Source organism: Equus quagga, chromosome 7 (assembly GCF_021613505.1).
Source record: "Equus quagga isolate Etosha38 chromosome 7, UCLA_HA_Equagga_1.0, whole genome shotgun sequence".
Lineage (NCBI taxonomy): Eukaryota > Metazoa > Chordata > Mammalia > Perissodactyla > Equidae > Equus > Equus quagga.
This window is the reverse complement of record NC_060273.1, coordinates 115,467,698-115,489,025: the sequence shown is the minus strand read 5'-3', so window position 1 is coordinate 115,489,025 and position 21,328 is coordinate 115,467,698. Positions and strand designations below refer to the sequence as shown.

The window sequence follows — 21,328 nt, the reverse complement described above, 5'->3', positions numbered from 1 at the left end:
ATTACCATAGAAATCAAACAGCTATTAAAAAAATAGAATAACTTTGTCAAAGGAAATTTTAAACTGTCTATTTCTATTATCCTTTAAAACTACCTACTTCTCTAAGTATGTAAATGATTTTTTTACTATAAGATGAATATTAAGAACTCACCTAGGCTGGCAGGAGCCATTCTAAGAACATCTGCATTGTAAAATAACCAGCATTGGATATAAAGTGTAACTAGCCCTCGCCCCACGCTAGGCTTATAATCCTGGACAGACCATCTAAATTCTCTAGGTCTGTGGCTCCTGATGTCAAATTAAGGTGATGTTGAGTCAGATGATAGTTAAGAGACAGATTCCACTCCTGATGCTAACTAGCCTTATCACCTTTTGACACACTGAACGTATCCCCCTTCAGTTTGTTGCTCTGTAAAATGGGGATGATAAGAGTGTTCACCTAAAAGGTTGTGAGAATTAAACAGTTGAAATGTGTTAGAGATTTAACGAACTGCTTGGTACCCAGTAAGTGCTAAAAAAAAAGTATGTGTAAAGAAAGTTAACTAATTACTGACTAAGGTCCTCAGGCAATAAGTACCCTAATACTGAAAATAGAAGGTCATCTGCTTGCTAAGATTTAGCTAAACCATAGTATAATTGGGAATTTGAGCCAGCTGGTTGGGGTAACCCAAACGTCTTGCATTTGATAAGTCAGAATGGTCAGGCACAGCAGCACCAGCCCTTTGCAGCCTCCTTAATAAACCTCAGCCAACCCTACAGCCTATTCAAATGGAGAGAAATGAGACCATGTAGCGGTGCTGAGACCCCTGGCCTGAGGCCCAGAAGACAGGTTCCCGGCCTTAGGAAGTCACTCTGCCTCAGGGTTTTCGTTTCTAAAGAGAGATCTATAGACCTGATCACCTCTAACATCCCTAACATTTAAAGTGACTTCATGACATTACCAAATCATCAGGTTTTTCATTTAATGTGACATGAAATTGTAAAAATTGTGTATTTTACTGAATTCTTTGATATTCATAACCCAGATGGACACCAAAAAGCATAAATAATGGTTCAGTAATTCAAGAATTGAATTTTGGATAGAATTACATGGTACCTATAGATTCAAGTTCCTGAATAAGAAAAATCTCAAATATGTCAATGCATGAAACATGAGCCATATCTTTTCTCACCAGAAGAGTAGAAAGATTTCCAGAAAAGGAACATATTTCTATTTAATTTTTGAAATTTATAAAATACATACAAAATGATACAAATTATAATTGATGGTATGATTATTCTATGAAAATGTATTTTAAAAAGACAGCTTTTAATTCAGGAAGGGAATTAAGGCAACTTTGACAGCATCAACACATGTAAAAGGGAAAATTATTTTTGACTTTTATATCAATTATTTTTGGCTACATTGTCTATATTATTTTTGCTAAATAAATAATTATTTAAATAATTAAATTTACTTTAATTAAATTCGTATTTATTAAATTGATAACTAAATTAATTGTTTTATTAATTCTTTACTCATTTATTTGTAAAATGCTTGCAGTCACTAGAATGTAAGCTCTGAAGGGTAGAAAATTTTTCTTTTTGTTCACTGTTCTATTCTTAGAGCCTAGAAGAGTGCTTTGGCATAGTATGTGCTCAATAAGTATATATTTGCTGAATTTATGCATAAATGGATACTGGGTTTCCAAGTCATTTAATGTAAGTGTAGTTAATTATCTGTATTAGTAAAAGTACTATAGAGCCACTAGATAAAACCAATTGATTTCAGGAAAATATATTCAGAATTATAACCTTGGATGCCACTAACAAATTTCTACCTGAGTCACATAAGGCAGAAGTACCTTACTACTTCTAGAAGGATTCTCTTTCCATCTTGGGTGTGCAGTCATGAATTGTCTTGCATATTATGGTCCAACCACTGTGTTTACCTCTTAGTCCTTCCTATATGGTTGCCTTTTCCAAGGACATTCATTTGACTCAGTGTATTCTGGCCTCATGGACAGGACTCAGATTATTCCATTGCTAAATATCACCGATTGTAATCATTTTTAATCTACTGAGCAAATATATTCTTCCTTGTAATATCCATTCACTGGTAGAGTCTTGGTGTTCCCAGAATAAACTTCCTTGTAATGTCTATTTATTGGTGTTGGTTGCAGGTGGGATGTTGCATAGAATAAATTTTCTAGATGATAATCCTTGCAAGTAATCAAGACATCTAACATGCTGTTTTCTTCCCTAGTTTCAATGTCAGTTACTTAAAGGACAAATTACAAGGTCTCAATATTTAACTGAAAATTTCAAAAGGTCAAAAAAGAAAGAGCATTGTATATTCTTACTTCCTTTGTTGTAAATTAATTAATTATATATGTTTGGGTTTATTTCTGGCCTTTCTATTCTGTTTCATTGATGTGTGTGTCTCTTTTTATGCCAGTACCATACTGTTTTGATTACTATAGCTTTGTAGTATAGTTTGAAATCAGGGAGCATGATGTCTCTAGCTTTTTTCTTTTCTTTCTTAGGGATGCTTTGGCTGCTTGGGATCATTTGTGGTTCCATGAAAATTTTAGGATTGTTTGTTCTATTAGCATGAAAGATCTTTCCATTTCTTTTTGTCTTCTTCAGTTTCTTTCATCAATGTCTTACAGCAGTGTACAGGTCTTTCATCTCCTTGGTTAAATTTATTTCTAGGTATTTTATTCTTTTTGATGCAATTGTAAATGGGACTTTCTTAATTTCTCTGACAGTACATTGTTAGTGTACTATAGACGCATAACAGATTTTTGTATATTAATTTTGTATCCTGTGACTTTACTGAATTCATTTATTAGTTCTAACAGTTTTTTGGTGGAGTCTTTAGGGTGTTCCATATTTAAAATCTTGCCATCTGCAAATAATGACAACTTTACTTCTTGTTTTCCAATTTGACTGCCTTTTATTATTTTTTCTTGCCTAATTGCTCTGGGTAGGACTTCCAATACCATGTTGAACAAAAGCGGTGAGAGTGGGCATCCTTGTCTTGTTCCTGATCTTGGAGGAAAAGCTTTCAGCTTTTCACCTTTGAGCATGATGTTAGCTGTATGCTTGTCATATATGGCTTTTATTATGTTGAGGTCCATTCCCTCTAGACCCACTTTGTTGAGAGTTTTTATCATAAATGGATGGTGAATTTTGTCAAATGCTTTTTCTGCATCTATTGAGATGATCACATGATTTTTATTCTTCATTTTGTTGGTGTGGTGTATCATGTCGATTGATTTGCAGATGTTGAATCATCCTTGAATCCCTGGAATAGCTCCCATTTTATTGTGGTGTAAAATCCTTTTAATGTACTGTTGAATTTGGTTTGCTAATACCTTGTGGAGGATTTTTACATCTATGTTCATCAGGGATATTGGCCTGTAATTTTCTTTCCTTGTGGGGAAGGATAGTCTCTTCAATAAATGGTGCTGGGAAAACTGGACAGCCAGTTGCAAAAGAATGAAACTAGACTACTATCTTACATCCTACACAAAAATTAATTCAAAATGAATTAAAGACTTGAATGTAAGACCTGAAACCATAAAATTCCTAGAAGAAAACATAGGCGGTAAACTCCTTGACATCAATCAGTCTTGGCTATGATTTTTTAGATCTGACTCCAAAAGCAACAGCAATAAAAGCAAAAACAAACAAGAGGGAACTAAATCAAATTAAAAATCTGCACAGCAAAGGAAATCATCAATAGAATGAAAAGGCAACCTACTGAATGGGAGAAAACATTTGCAAATCATATATCTGGTAAGAGGTTAACATCCAAAATAAGTAAAAAACTCATACAACTCAACAGCCAAAAAACAAACAATTTGATTAAAAAATGGGCAGAAGAACTGAATAGACATTTTCCCAACAGGCACAAGAAAAGATGCTCAACATCACTATTCATCAGAAAAAAGCAAATCAAAACCATAATGAGATATTACCTCAGACCTGTTAGAATGACTATTATCAAAAAGACAAGAAGTAACAAGTATTGGCAAGGACATGAACAAAAGGGAGCTCTTGTGCACTGTTGGTGGGACTGTAAATTGCCTCAGCCACTATGGAAAACAGCATGAAGTGTCCTCAAAAAATTGAAAATAGAACTACCATATAATCCAGCAATTCCACTTGTGGGTATTTATCCAAAGAAAATGAAAGCACTAATTTGAAAGGATATATGCATCCGCATGTTCACTGCAGAATTATTTACAATAGCCAAGATATGGAAACAACTTAAGTGTCCATCAATGGAAGGATGGATAAAAAAGATTTGGTATATATACACTGGAATACTATTAGTCATAAAAAAGAATGGAATCTTGCCAATTGCAACACAGATAGACCTTGGGGGCATTATGCTAAGTGAAATAAGCCAAATACAGAAAGACAAACACTGTAGCTACTAGCTGTGTGACCTTGGGCAAGTTACTAGACTACTCTTAGTTTTATCACCTAGAAAGTGGAAATTATGCTATTTACTTTGCAGATTTGAGATGGAATTAGCCTACTGCCTGCCACCTGTAAGATGCTCAATAAGCATTAGGTATTATTACAAGCAGGAATATATTGGCTCATACTACATATAATTCTTTTGGCCCTTCTTGCAGCTTATCAATTTCCTATACCACTCTAGAATCATAGGTAATAACTGTTTCAAGCATAACAGCTATGCTAAAGAAGCCACGTCAACTACACTAGGAATAGATGATGAGATGAGTGCCATTTTCAGTATTTTCATATTTAGCTTGTGGTGACTGCATGCAGTAGTGATCCAAATTTGTTCATGTCTCCATGTATCCATGCTTTTTGAAATACCCTCCCACAATGACACTGAGATTGGTCATATGACTTGTTTTGGCCAAGGGAAGAGTAGCAAATATGATGAACACAGAGGCTTAAAAAGCACTTGTTCGTTGGGGCTTGCCCTCTGCACTCTTAGAACCCTGAGCCACCGTGTCATCAAGCCCAGGCTAGTCTGCTGGATGATGGGAGACATGTGGCACAGTTGCCTCCATCATATATGTGAAAATGCTTCATCACAAAGTTCTATGTAAATCCAAGTACTATCAGTTTAAGGCTTTTCATATTTAAAATTGTTTTTGAAAAATTACAGAGACATTGTAAACTAATACTCCAAGATAAGTCAATATGATCATTGCTCTTTGAGCAGTTACAGGAGGTGGGTGGTGTTTCTTAGAGGGTTTTGTGTGTGGTGGGGAGGAAGGGGTTTCCTGGAAGGAAGTTATGTGTGTTATACAGAGGAGTTGCAGTTAAAATTTTTATGAATAATCGAAACGAAAAAAATCCAGATCTTTACAGAAACTCATTATCTCTAGTTAATGGCATTAACATACATTGTAGATTTTGTGAACTCTGGAGTTGAAACAATTAGGTTTTTAAATGTTAACAATTTTTAATAACCTCATGCCTCTAGATATAGAAGAATCTTGTTCTGAACTAGCAGTTTTATGAATGTCAATTCCTGTCTATAATTTTTTTCACTTTTAAATCCAAATATCTTTTATCTAATTCAATGTTATCTTGCCTATGATATTAGCATCAACATCACAAAATGCAGTCCTTCAGTATCTCTTTGGGCCAGGCTTTAAAAGCAATCTAAATTTCAATCGTAAGTGTTCAGAAACACTCTTTTGAAAATCTATAATTCACTGAAAGGTAAATAACAGAATTTGTCCTAAGAAGTATCTTATATCACATTGCATAGAATGAACATTAGGAAAAAAGTCCTGAGAAGCAGGCTGGGAAGGCAGACTGTTATCTTCATTGTACAAATGAAGAAACCAAGGCTCAGGAGCCTGAGACGTGTCTGAGGACACCCTCCACTGAGGGGCAGAGCCTGCTCTTCTGATTCCCAGTCCAGTGTACTTTTCCCACAATGCTCCACTGCCTCGAAGGTGAAGGATTTTCTAGTGAGTGTTGATGCTCTGAAGGTATCAATTATATAGGGACTAATTATTTAATTTGTAGATTTTCTATATCTGTATTTCTTCTCCTTCCTCTTGTTCTGGGATAACTACTTTTGCATTAGTGCAAAGAAATGGAATACCACTTCTTAGGTACTCTGGTAAAGGTTTGGTATAGCAGAGAGGTCAAAAACTAATGGTGGAAATGAGGTTTGTGGAGCCAATTTCATTCTTCGTTTTTCTCACTATCTTGCATGGCTCTGAACAATCAAAGTTGGCTGTTCACAAAGTTTCTATTAAATGGGCTTTTCTTCTGTCCAACATGTTCTTCTGTCCAAAAAGAAGAGGTTAGAAAGGTGGCTGTAAAGGCAGAGATTGGGAAATGAAGGAGCCAATTACATTTTTACAGACAAAAAAAGCCTACTTTTTCACATGAAGATTAAACAAACAAGAAAACCTTTTCTACTCAAAAGCCAAATGAAGGTACACTAAAGCTTTTCACTCATATTTAAACAAGACAGATTCCATAAAGTAGAGTGAACAATTCAAAATATTAAGATTTTATAGCAACACCATTTCTAGGAGGTGCAAGATGTGCCTGATTTTTATTTCTTTGAGCCTGGGGTTTTAAGAGTCCCAGGCAGGCTTGGGCCATTCACATCATCCCATCAATTGATGCTCTCATTGAAGTGCAGTGGAAGATGCCTGCATTCAATGATCCTTCAGTGCGACACATGACAGTGTCCCTGGGGGAGCATACTTCAAAAAAATCATTTAAGTTGGAATATTGAATATCCTATTCTTTTGCAAACTACAGTATATTTTAAAAAGAAATCTCATCCAAAATGATTAACACTTCCTACTGTTCAGGAAAAAAGCCTGCCCTTTCAGACTAACAGCTGTGGATCATTAGCTCTCCAGTGATGAGATGTGTTTGATGAGTATTTTTCTTTCTAATTAAGAGATGAGATTCTCTATTTGACTGTCTCTTCAGAAAGAAGTGAGGAAAAAATTCTCTCCCTACATGGAAAGGCCATCTCTTACAAAACAATTAATTATTTCATGGCCCTTTTAGAAAATCCTTTTCCTCCAGAATTTCAATTCATTTTTTTTCTTAAACTTAGCACATTTACACCCAGGCCTTCACAGCATTAACCCATTTTTCACCCAACCTTCACCCTCTGATGTTTTCTTGTTTGTTTCATCATTCAGTGATATCTATTTCAGATAAAATAGAAAGAGAAAATGTATCAAAAGTACATATATGCTTACCCTAATAGAGAGATTTTGGTATGGGATTAGTCTCTGATCTGAGAGAGGCCTCAAACTAGAAAGATAGTAAATACATAATATTTGCCTTTTGAGGAACAAGGCAATGCTTTTAAAAAATAAAAACTTCAAGGTGCCTAGCAATATGTAAAAACTGGCTATGGAAATTAATTCTTAAAGGGAACTAATTCACCTCTACCAATACGACTGGCCTTAAAGAAGAAACTAGGAAATACAAAGTGCTACCTACAGTATATGGCTTTTCTTTTTGAAAAAGCCATCATTAAGGTTGTAAAATTCCTGAATTAAAAACATGATTGAAGAATATAGTAAGAAGCAAATGAAAGCACTGCTTGCCCGTGAATCCCATCAATCGCCTCCTTAAGTCCTGTCAGGTGCAGGAAAAGAAGAGATAAGGATGGGAAGAGGGGCAACTTTCAAACATCTGGGTGCTGTGCTGCCACCTCCCTCTCCCAGGGTACATTTGGAAATACGTGGGGATGATTTTAGTTGTCACAATGGCCAGGGTGGGAGAGGGGAAATTCTGGCACTTAGTGGGTGGGGCCAGGGGTGTGGAGCACCCTGAAATATGTGGAGCATTTCCACCCAATGAAAAATTTTCTGTCCCAAATGCTAACAGCACTCTTCTTTGAGAAACAGTACCAATTTCTCCCACAGACAAGAGAATATCCTACAATTAATTTAGAAAAGAAGAAACAGTATGTACATATACAAATGTATACAGAAGAAGGCTTGGCATATTTCCTAGATGATGGTATGATTTATGACAAAGATTTACGGTAAAGCAGTAGTACTAGAGAAAAAAATTGCACTCACTCATAAGCATTTGCACTAGATTCTTTCTTTCCATCTATTAATGTTTACTATTTCTTAAAAATGTGCCCAGAAGAACTGGAAGTGAACCCTCTCTGCCAATTTACTCTTCCTTGAATTAAGTCAGGCTTCACACATCATCAGAGTCTTCAGAACTTCATCTTCTGGGAAGTGGGTGGCTTAGCCTTGACTTAAATAGCCAGATGGTGTCACCACCTGTTCTAAGGTCTTTATTTCTGGTTGGTTCCACTAAAGCTTTTTGTACCACCTCCATTCAATAGGGGAGAGAAGATAGGCAAAGTGAACTTGATCAATTACTAGGCAAAGTGAACTTGATCAATTCCTAGCATGATACGCCTTTTCAAGGTTGTTTTAAAGTATGACATGTTGCTGTGTTGAAGAGGCTATGCTTTGTTTGGACAATTTTCTAAAGTAAACAGTAGCTGAGAATTGGTGACAAGCTTAGACCCACTGGATCTCTCCACCTTGTTTTGCTGTTACCTGTTGTCATCAATGATACAGGGAGCTTTACCATGCTGATATACATGCTTGTATCCAGTGGCTTCCCTCCTCCTCGCAATTAGAATGAGAACTGAGATGGTTCTCTCCACTGCTTCCTTTTTGAGTAGTTTTACCAGACACCAAACTGACAGGACTTTTGTTTTGTTGTGTTTTGGGTGTGTGTGTGTGGTTTATATGTTTAGAGAATAAAAATCAAAGTGAACTATCTACCAAATGATCCCTTATATTGATTAGGCAAAATATGGCAAGAGAATCATCTATCTCTGTTCTGGTGGCAGGATGAGGTATATGGTTAGGATCAGAAAGAAAATGAGAAACTGGTTGATTTATTGGCAAAGCTTTGAATCGAATGCATCCACTAAAACTTAGTTCAGTTATTTACTGATGGTGTTGAAAAATCATTGTTCATTCAGATTTACTTAGATAACTTTTAAATACATATCAGAAAGTTCTGATTCTTTACTTTGTGAAATTGTACACTGGGTTTTTGAAGCTGCTATCTGAAACTTAAAGGCCACAATCTTAGTGCATCCATGCGTTTTCAAAAAGCATAGCTTGACTCCGTCTATTAAAGAAGAAAACTGTGACAACTAGATAGGACTCATTTGAAGATGTCTTACATACGACCCACGGAAACACCTACTGAAGAGTCTCCACAACAAAATGGACCAAAACAACCTCAAAGATGGTGCTATCAGCTAACCATAGCATAATGTTCACTCGTTTCCTTGATGGAGATATTAAATCAATAGAACCTGCCAGCCAGAAGGCTGGGAAGTTATTTATTTAGACGGTATTTTTCTCTTTCAGCTTACAAGTTATACTGATATTTCGTGTCATTTTTATCAAAGTCAGAGATGAAAGGCTCTGGCTTTGCTTTGAGAACACTGACAACTCCAAAATGGAAAGCCCAGAGTACGTCCAACTTGAGCTTCACATCAACCACACATGAATAACTGATAAGAAATCCCTGCAATGTTGTGAGTTTAATGTTAGTAAAAGTTTGGATGTAAAATGAAAGTAACAAATGCTGATAGATGCCTGGAAACGTTGATTCGCTGAGGTCCCTTTCAGTAGAAATTAGTACTTTACTTAGTAGTTTGTAATGCCTACCATGGTACCGAACACAGTTAGGTGTTTAATTTTAATAGCTTTATCATTAACAGAAGTTCCACTCATTCAAAACCAGGCTGCATGCAAAGTCATTCTTGCAGATTACAGATCAACATGTATTTGTTTTAAATGACCAAATAAGGACAATTAAGAGGACTTGCTAGTATTTGGTCCATGAGGACATTGCTGGTGTCAAGTAACAATGGCTCTAAAAAATGCTTAAGGACCACATGAAAGAAACAGGTAAGAATGAGGTAATACTATTAAGCTAACTGAAGCCTGTCTTTCTCTAGTATCTTATTTCTCCAGGATCCAAGTGGTTCTGGAAGGATCTATGAATAATCTCACTAGTGAAGGTAAAGAACATTCCATGCTTCAATTATTTTCTAAATAAAAAGAAAGGCATTTAATGATGGTTCTCAATTTGTTTTGTTTTTCTTTTACTTATGCCTCCAGTGCCAATGAAAAAGGCATCTTTTTTCACGATATTCAAGTCATTATATAATGTTCTCATGTGCTTTCCTGTCTTCTAAGTTCTGAAACTATTATTTAACAGAATTGTTGGATTAAATGTGATATTTTATTTAGGGCTATTGTCATACAAATGTACCACTTCTCTATATTTTCCAGGGCTTTAGAAGTGCTTTAAATGTTTCTTAAAGCTTATTAAAGATAGTTATCTTTTAAAGTTTTAAAGAAATGAATCTGTTACCATTACTATTTTTGAAGTAGGTTCATGACCAACTCCCCTCTTTGTGTGTGTAAATCCTGTAGCTAGACACACAAATCTGATATCAATGTTTGCTGATGTACAAAATATAAAATTTTCCCAAAGCTTGAAATCTGGCTTTAAAGCTATCTCCATCATGAACAGGTACAATATTTAGGGCAACAGCTGGCACTTCAGTTGCTCATGGGGGGAAACTCCCTCTGTTCTATATACTGTGCCAGAAAATAGGATACCCAGCTATTTAACAAGCCAAACACATGTTAGTGAAGTCTGTGATACAAGTTACTTTAAAAATTAGTTCTGTAATCTTTATACTCCCTGTTCAATCTCACTGGACAGGAACACCTTTAAAAAAGCAGATGATCAATTTTGTGATCGCTTTTTGACACAGTAGCTAATGTGCAAAGGGTAGTATTCTGCCAAGTTTTGGGATGCTTGGTACCAGTCTGATTCATTTCCACTCAAATTATCTTACACAGATTTATCCAACTTATCATGAATATCTTTCCTGGGCTATTGATTTCTGATCTTCTTTTTAAATCCTTCATGATATAATCTAGCAGTTACCATTGATTCTTCTTTGCCCAGATTTAAAATCTTCATTTCAATCTTCAAATCACAGAGCCAAAGTCAGAAAGTGTGTTTTTACATTTTCACCCTCATAAATAGATTTAAGACCTAATAATATCATATATTCCAGCTATCTTAACCAGCTTCTGATACTTCATCTCCCATTCTGTCTTATAATTTTCTAATTTTCTCCTTCACTGGTCTCATTCCCCCCAATCCCTCTGTTCTGGAAAAACTTCAAGAGTTATGTTTAGCAGCTCTTGCTATGTCTGAACATTTCTCTTTGCAATTCAAATAATCATCTTAGGCTGATTTTAACAGGCTTCTTTACTCCATTCCATCTTTTACCCTTGCTGTGTAATGTTTACTGATGAGTGTCTTTCTCCCATTTCTTAACAGATCTAAGTGGTCTAGTTACTGCACGGGAAGCCTAGAGGTTTGAACACTAAGTATACATTTCTCTTGGCTATTTTCCACACCTCTAAACATTCTCTTAAATGCAACAGGGCTTGTGTTTCAACGGTAACAGAAGTTATCAGAGAACACTAGTTTAGACAGCAAGCAAGCCGAACTCCAACTGTTCAAACAGCCTGACTTTTACAGTAAAAGGAAAGGCCCTGGGCCAAGACCACTGAGATGAGCAGGTATTTTTAGTTCACTTGTAGGCCAGCTCTAATGTAATTCTGAAATGTTTTCTTCAAACCAAACCCAACTTTTTCAGGGCTGTCCAAATCTGTTTTCTTTTATAGCAAGTACAAATTCTTGGAGCGAGGGAAGCATGCGTATCATTTGCAATGCTGCTGCATGTCTATGGTGTTGATGCCCGATGGCTCAAATTAGTCCACAAAACAGATGAGCGCATTGTAATTAGCTCTTGTCAAACTGTTAGAAATACAAAAACCATTTCCACTGTAATAAAAATTATGGAAAAGAAAAATCTTTCATATCATTTCAGCCAAAATAGTTCCTGAAATGTCTGGTAGTTTAGGATTCCAGAGTTCTAAAAGAAGGCCATTTCATTTTCAGAAAAGCTTTCACTTCATTGACATGGAGATGCTGAGATGTATTATCTTTTTTGTTGTTGTATTTGATTGCCTATAAAACCTCATTTCTAAAAACGACCTGTTGGGAGTGGACACACTTTGTTGAACCACATGGTACTGATGTATGATTCTCAACAAACAGATTTCTTCGAGCATTTCTTTAATCAAGATTTTCTGGACTTTTTCTATCAGTTTGCTATTATTATCAGTTTTCCTGAATAACTAAATATTGCATTCTGTTTAAACAAAAGAGGACATTAAAGAGGAATAATTATAGGTTCAGATGGGATAACTTTGACGTTAAACTCTCAAGTGATGATCATCAGTTTCTTGTTGACAATTTCCTCGCATATTTGTTGTTGGGACAGTGACTCAAAAGACTAGTTTGCTCAACATTTAAATTATTCACAAGCTTCAGGAGGTATCTGGAGCTCTCTGGAATTTCATGTCCTCTCAAAGAAAAATATGGAATATTAATAGGTAGCTATTTTAAAAAGTAAATTTAAATCATAAATAACAAAAGGTAATATAGTTTGAGATTAGGTCAGGTATATCAAAAAACTACTCTCTTCTACTTGCCTTCAGAACTTTCCCAAAGATATCTTCAGGTGTACTTGTGGGAATGAGCAGGATGGCATGAATGAATTTATCTTTAAAAGTAATAAAATTATCATACCCAAAAGTAGATACAGAATTGATCACAGAGCTAAAACTCTAAAACTTCTAGAAGAAAATATAGGAGAAAATAGTTATGGCCTTGGGCTAGACAAAGAATTCATAGATACAACACTAAAGGCACAATCTAAATATGTATTTTAAAATTAGACTTCATTAAAGTTAAAAACTTTTGTGCTTCAAAAGACATGATGATCCTTCACATAGTTGCTGCTCCTCAGACTTCAGAGAAGTCCCACAAAACTATTAAGAAATAGCTAAAGCAAACATCAATGTCAATTATTGCTAAGTGTAACTGCAAAAGCAAGGTCCTAGAGGCAGGTGATGAAAAATTGTAATAAATGCTACCACCGTATGGTGACACTGTTATGCAATGAGTTCTAAATTCCCATGAAAAATATGATCCAATTTTGAAAAAGAAAGTGTTGAATTCCTTATCCTCTGAATAAGACACGGCTGAAGGAAGAAAAAAAAAAATCCTAAGGAAGACTCAGTCAGAGAAGATTTGGAAAAAAATTGAAAAGGAAGGAAGGATGGCTTAGAGCAATAGTCTGAAAGAAAAAGAAGTCAAATAAAGTGAAACAGAAACAAATCTTAGCACAGGAGAATGAGGATAGAGCGTACCAGGTCATCTTCCCTGCCCAGAAGAAAGCACCACTGGACATAGATGACGATGTTTTCTTACTTTGTAATCATGCTGGGGAGCTCTTTTAATTTGGGCCTAAAGTCTTAGGTTTTCATTTGAATTCCTTAGTGATCTCTATTACCAAGTTGCCTACAGTACCACCTATCAGGAAATAAAACTTCTTACTTCTACTTCCATCCACAAAAATAGCAGAAAAACGTTAGGGGGGATTTGTTTTATTTTTCTGGTCAACAACAGCCAGCAGCTCTCTTTGGTTGGTTGGGTTCGTTTTTCTCAGTATATTACATCAAGAAAATAGAAATGAAAACTGCTGAACACAGCAGGAAGAGTAAAATAAATCTGAAAAACGCTTCCAACTGTTTTTATTCAAACATTTCTAAAGCTCTAGGATAATCTTGTATCTTTCTATACTCCTGCATACATTTCTTAAATTTTTTTTTTCACAATAAAGCTTAATACAAGTGTTTGTAAGTTAAGTAAATTATATGAAGCGTGGAGAAGTAGGTGAGCCCTGGCAGATTTCCCATCGTTTTTACAGCCATTTTCTCTGTCTATCAATTGCTGTAATCTACACTCGCTCCCTGTTCTGCTGTCAGTGCTACGGAGCTATTCTGTCTCCCAAGGCGACAGGTGTGGCTTTGTCCTCGAAGTGCATGACACTGGGCAGCATCCAGCTCACTTTTCAGAAGTTCACTGTTGTGGCAACATTACACTGCTTTCATTGACGTCGCTGCCTTTCAGACATGTTTGACCACACTTCTGTCCAGAAGTGTTCATCACGGTTCTTGCTCTAATAAAGACATTGACTCGGTGGCAACTCTGGATTCAGTGTTTACTAGTGTAATCAAGAGTGAGTGACATGTTTCCTCTTTCTTAGCTTGATCTTGAGGAAGCGGGGAGAGGTGTGTAGCTTCTAAATATCATCTAGAAAAAAGCACCTCATTGCAAATTACAACAAAGGTAAATGGACTGCGGTTGGTGTCAAACAGTGGGCAATACACTCCCTGAAAACAAAACACGTTTCATACCATGTACCATGTGATTCTCTGGATTGTCTATGTTTTGTTTCCCTCTCCTTTATGCCTCGTCTATGCAAAATCAAGGATAACTGGCATACAGATAGAGAGGCAGAGCTGAAAAGGGCACACTGTGACAAGGTAAAATTAAAAGGGCCGAAAAATGTGTTCTAAGATTTCTCCCATAAAACAAGACTTTTTTTTCCTATTGGGAAACTTTATGGATAATGAAAGCCCCAAATCAGCAGAACATTTTAGTGTTCATGGTAAAATAGGTTACGTATAAATACACTTACCAAATGTGTGTATGAATATAACATAAGATGTTTGCATATACGGATATAACATGAGATGTATATAAATTTATGTCTATATCTATACGTTTATTTATTAATCCCACAGGAAGTGTGTACTCATAAATATTGATTATTTATGGGCCCCTCTCCCTCAACTGTAGAATGGAAATATCAATTATAATGCAAAAGTTCATTAAGTGCTGTTAATGATATAGTTTATCTCACTTCTAAGGAAATAATTTTACGTAGGATTAATATAGTACTGTTAATATATTTAGGGAATTTTATTCTTTTGAAACCTCAATAGCAATTGGAAATGAAGCTGGCTTTAAATAATTTTAATTAAAGTGAATTATTACCATGGAGGAATAATTATATCTAAGCATTTCTATGCCCCAAGGGACCAATTAACTTTTTTCACCTTTATAATTCTTAATTATTTTTATTCCCATATTGCAGATAGGAAAATTGAGTTTAGGGTGAAGCAAATATTTTCTAGCCATAATGTTCAATCCCTACTTCATTATCTTATTTCCAGAAATAAGATGGTAATATTTGACAAGTTTTTAAACAATTTTTGTAGCCTCTTTTCAATACCATATGAAAAGATCCTAAATATATATGTTTAAAGCTTGTTAAAGAGTATTCTTATATTATGTGATTTAAAGCTATCATTTTATTAATCTGCTTTAAGAATTCTCTCTTCCCATTTTAAGATCAATTTAAAAGTCTGTGTTAAAGATAAAAGGTGTCAAAGATAAGAAATGTTCTTGATAACTGGTACTGAAAACCTGTAACACAGAAATCCTATACCTTGCTGAAAACCTCTTATCTTCCCACATCTTCAAGACTCACCCAGCACCCTTGGCACAGCTAAAATGTGTCTGGCCTACCATACAGAAGTAGCTGAAATTTGCTACATCATGACCTTTCAATTCCACCACCTTTTTGACAATTACAAGTGTCTCAGTCCCCAGATGCATTGGTTACCTAAAAAAATACAGAGTTGGATCTTTTTTTTGGTTGTTGCTTTCATTGTTGTTGCTTTTGTTATACTTCAACCTCAATTCTAGGTAATTTCTAGTTGTATGAGTCTGATCGATCTGCAACACAAGACAGTGAGTGTGAGGAGGGCGGGCAGGAGAGCATCATGCCCTACCGAAAATCAGTTCATTGGTTTATTGCTTATATGTAGTAATTCCTATTCTCGTAATTGTTGGTTCAAATATATGTTAATCACTGCCTTTATTAGAAACTGTTGGCCCATCCACCATTGACCTATAGTTGACATCTCTTGTTTCTTTATTCAGCACCCTGAATTTCCTTGTGGAAACCCTCTACGACTCTCAGTTGATGGTTTCTGATGGAGCTGATTCCACCTCTGGCTGCAGAGGGATGGACATTTGACCTGGACCTGGTCAATGAGAACAGCACCTGCTCTTGGTCATGGTAATTGGTTTAAGGATGGACAAATCAGAACAAGTGAGACTCAACTCTGGGTCTTTGGGCTTATTGAAAAAGAGCATCTCTTTTTTCCTCACCAAAAGCTAGAAGAATATAAGCCTGGGAGTGTTCATTACCACTTAGGGGAAATCCCGCCTAAGATCAATGCTAGCACAATGAAAACCAAGCCAAGAAATGGCAAGAAACTGAGTTCTAATGTAATCATTTGAGCCCCCAGATCCAGAATTGTCTGAAAGTGTAATTTGGCCTTCTACACACACACACACAAAAGAAGGTAAAAAAAAAAAAAAAAGGATAATTAAAACATTTCAATGTAATTCTTCCAGCTTTTCAAAAATTTAAAATTCATCCACTACTCCTGGTCCCCACCTGACTGACTGAATTAGAATCTCTAACCCTAGCAATTCTAGGGGCCCTAGAATCTGTGTTTTTAACTATTCCCTCAGTGTTTCCGGTGATCAGCTAATTTAGGGAACAATCATGGGCATTCATCAAAGTTTCTCACTCCTTTTCCAACACCAGCAACAGACCAGGTGAAGTTCACATTATAATCCCCAAGAGGCTGCCCAGAGAACAGACTACAAAATAGACAAAGGAGGCGGAGGGCTACAGTTATTCCCTTTCTGGGAGTTATAAGGCTGCCACCCCTTTTCTCCTCCAGTCAAGAAAGAGAAGAGACTCCAGTTATGTGGAAAAGACTTTCATGAAGGGAGATCTCCTTTCTCCCTTCTTTTTAATAGCCTCCTGGCAAATTGAAATGGTCTCTAATCCCTCTGTGTTCTGGAAAATGTGGGGCTTACTTTCCTGGAACCTGTTTGACTAGGACTGGTCAGAAGGGTAGGATGACCAGATGAAATATCATTTGAAAGTGAACATCCAAATTCAATTTTTCTCATTGTCTTAGAAAATTCAGGTAACCTATATGGAGGGAACTGAGTTTGTCTATTAGATCTCAGAACTCAGGACGAGGGATTCTTTTGGGGACATAGTTTCCTGAAGTGTAAGACGAGTGACATTGACTCCACTCAATTGACTGGTTGGGTTTCTTTCCTCCCATTTTATAAAGCAAGAGAAATTACTCCCAATTTACCCTCCTGTGTCTCTCATTGGCTTCCAGTAATATTCTTCATATAGTGCAGTTGTTTAGAAAGGCTGAGATAAACAAAATCTTCCGAGAAGATTTCCTGCCTTCAGATCTGCTAAAGGGTGGCTTCCAGTCCCTGCAGGTTTGTTCATCTATGTCAACAATAGGCCCACTGTGGCCAACCCTTAAAAAGAGGCGATTGTTTATTCTTCAAAATTATCAACCTTTTTATATCATTAGACATTCTGGGCTAGTTTCCCACATAATAATTTGCAAGTCAACCTTCTCAGGCCAAGATTTTCTCTAAGTAGCAGGCAGATTTTAGGCATGGCATTCTACCACTGACAGCCATACATTTTAGGGAACTGGCCATGAACAATATGCTTTCAGATAGTTTATTCTGGACTTTTCAAAATGGACAGGAATTCACTATGGACAAGCTGCATGAGGTCCTTTGGGTCTCCAACAATTAATCATCCTATAGGACCTGTCCCTTTGTGTCATCCTGAGTTGGGTTTTATAGGTACGTTGTCTTGATGGATAGGAATTTCTCTGAGATGAAATAGGATGCATTCTACCCTCCTTCACACCAGCCCACACTTTCTTCTTTTAACTTGTACCTTCATGACTTCTTATCTCTTTTAACTGAGCTGGATGCAGAGTGAGAAGAGAGAAAAAGCATTTCCTAAATTATTGATGTCTTGGCTTTATTGTCACAAAATAGGTGTGAGCTTAAAAACCAAATTTAATTAGTATTGAAAAAAGTTGCGTTAAGATTAATCATCTTGAAACCCAAATTATTTTTGGGAGGTGCTCTGTGACACTTAACTCGCTTATAGCTAACCACTCTGAACAGGATTTTATCACCTCGAAGTAGCAAGTTTTGGTGGAGGACTCACAGGAAGTGATAAGGTAAGCTCTTCCGTGGGTGTTCTATGGGACCTTTCTTATGTCTATGGCAGTGGGAGTTTCACAACACTCTCTTTAACATTTTTGCAGGCTAAAATAATCACAGTCATGCTCTTTGGCATAGAATTTTGAGGTTTGTGAGAAAAATCTTGTCCCATTCTCAGCCCATGTCCATGTGGAGGCGAGGTGGCATTTTACAGACGTATGTTTTGGTTAGGCTTCTCAACTTTTAAAAGAGTTGTCAACTACATTCCCATCTCAGCTGAGGCTTAAAGCATGGTCTGTCCCTAATTGGCAACAGAATATTTGCACTCCAAGTACTTGTCAAAAGAGGATAACGCTGAACGCTTGCTGCCCAGTGCCTATCAAAAATCAGTCATGAGAAATTGTATTTATGGAAGGTTGCCTGAAGGACATATATTCCCTTTTAGATCTTCTAAATTTTATTTTTGGATTTAGCCAAACCATTTGAGAGTAACATACTGAAACCCCATGGCTATGCCACCTCAAAATAATAGTTTTCATTTGGGTCATGTGCCTAGCACTGAATTAGGTGCCTTTCCTATATTAGTAATCATCTTCAAAATAATTGTGCAAAATAGGGGTTAGTACCTCTGTTTTCCATATGAGAAAACAACCCTAGCACCATCAAATCGCTTGCTCAAGACCACCCAGCAAGTAAATGGCAGAGTCACAATTTAAACCAAAGTCCGCCTGGCTCCAAATTTCATACCCTATGTCCAGAGCTAGAGTTGCTTTCCTTTCACTGAATTGCATATTGGTGTTGCAGCAGCCTCTATTGAGGGAAATCAGAAAAAAGAATTCTATGAAGCACAGCATTGTATTCAACTCTGAAGATTTTGTTCACATTATACAGTGTCAGGCTCTTGAATAAGAATTCTTGAGCTCTCACTACCGAAAATAGTTGGGCCTACCCTGAACAACTAATAGGCTTAATATAAAAATATTAAGAAGATTGTGAATCACGTAATTGATTACTCTCTGGGAAACCCAGATCCCAAATTTTAACTGTCCTGTCTAGTCCTTGAGCTATGAATTTTATGTGCCACCTTCACCGCTAGCATCATCTGATTTATCCTCTCACACTCTGGCCATCAGTGTGATTCCTTTACTTACATATTAACTTATAATACTGCATGCATTTTTGTAATCCACTTCCATTATTTTTCTGGAATGAGATAGGATATAATAAAGCCCAAATAAAAAGTCTTCACTTATTAGGCATTTAGCTTCAGGAATTGTGCTAACTGGCATTATATAATATTTTCTTTTTAAATCCTTATAGTAACTGTGAATTAGGTTAATTTATTAGCCCCATTTTACAGATGAGGAAAATAAGGCTCAGAGAGATTAAGTAAATTGCCCAAGGTCACACAGCAGAGCCAGATTTCAGGCTGGCTCCAGAATCTGAAGTCCTACCCATTATGCATGTGCCTCTTCAGCTCCATATCATCGTCAGTTAACAAGAACAGAGGGACACGATAGAATGGGAATAAAAGGAGACATGAAGGAAAGACAAAAGAAAAGATGGGAAAAAGATGCCCTAAAGGGAAGAAAAGAAGTAAAAATGATGAGAGAATGTGAATTTATAATTAACTCTCCAAAACACTTTTAAAGTACCCCTTGCTATATTAGAAAACAGCTTCCTTGCTTTTACTTTCACGTTTAAAGATTTATTTTTAAAATGAAAGTTTCTTTTCCCATGAAATTTTAAAGGATCTGCTATAGATTAAGAAATGATATGGGTTTTATTTTATTTATTTATTTATTTTTTAAACTTTTGCTTTTTAAATTTTTTTCTCCCCAAAGCACCCCAGTACATAGTTGTATATTCTTCGTTGTGGGTCCTTCTAGTTGTGGCATGTGGGACGCTGCCTCAGCGTGGCTTGATGAGCAGTGTCATGTCCGCGCCCAGGATTCAGACCAACGAAACACTGGGCCGCCTGCAGGGGAGCGCGTGAACTTAACCACTCGGCCATGGGGCCAGCCCCAAGAAATGATATGGGTTTTAAAAGTCCACATTGGGACCACCTAGGTGTCTGAATTTACCAGCTGGAAATACCTTTGAGATTTAATATCTGTCATCTTGATAGTCTTTGAGAGAATTAAGCTATTTAATTGCTGATTTCTGTAGGTCCTATTTGGATCCAACATTCCATGTATGAGAATGTCTTTGAGGGGTTTTTTTGCTGAGGAAGCTTCACCCTGAGCTAACATCCATTGCCAATCTTCCTCTTTTTTTGTATGTGAGCCACTACCACAGCATGGCCACTGACAGAAAAGTGGTGTAGGTCTGCGCCCAGGAACCGAACCCAGGCTGCCAAAGCAGAGCACGCCAGACTTAACCACTGGACGACCATACTGGCCCCAGTTTTTAATTTTTTATATCACATCTGGTTTTTGATTAAGCTGGTTCCTCATGGAGGAAATACATATTAGAGCAAGTGAACATTCCTCATGTTTCCACATGGAAGCACCACCTCACAGTCATACTCTTGGCATCTCTCCTTAGTCTTTCCTCCTCTCCAAGGGAGAGATTTCTAAACACAGAAAAGTTGGTCATTTCTTAAATTGCATTGACTCTTATTAGCAAACTGAAGGAACTACAGAATGGGAAGCAAACAATGGATTTAGTTCCAGGTTTAGCCCCAAACCCCGTGAAATAGGCCACTCTGCGTAAACTATGGCCCAACCAATCATGCAAGATTGTTTTGAAGATAATGTATGTGAACATGCTTTGTAGATGGTAAAATATTAACAAATTAAAGATAATTAGATCCAGATCCAGGTCCATATCTAGAGATAAATAAAGACTCTGGATTTTCATTCTGCTGCTGCCAATTAGCTAACATTTATTGAGTGCTGTTTATTATGCCAGAGCACATGGTGCCATAGACTTCTCCTTTAAAGTGTAGGCTACTGAAGTGCAGCAGTCACATTAACAGCTCAACAACAATATTAGTAAAACAGTCAGCATTCCAGTACACTGAGAATTAAGTTGATAAATGAGAATGGCAAGGAAAATTCTGGACTACTATATGATAATAGGCTAAGGTTGTTCAGAGTCAGTGGCATTAAGTCAAGGATATTCCTCAACAGAGAAAAATGGGCCTAGATATTATGCTCTAGTTCATTCAATTTTCCATCATTAGGTGTCCAACGAGAGCCTCCTAAACACTGTTACATGC

The 21,328-nt window shown here is 36.6% G+C and overlaps 1 protein-coding gene across 17 annotated transcripts in view; it reads right to left on the bottom strand.

Moving 5' to 3' along the window:
* MCTP1 (multiple C2 and transmembrane domain containing 1) overlaps nt 1–21,328 on the bottom strand; it is a 358,609-nt gene that overhangs the window by 94,226 nt on the left and 243,055 nt on the right. The gene's annotated exons all lie outside the window — the stretch shown is intronic.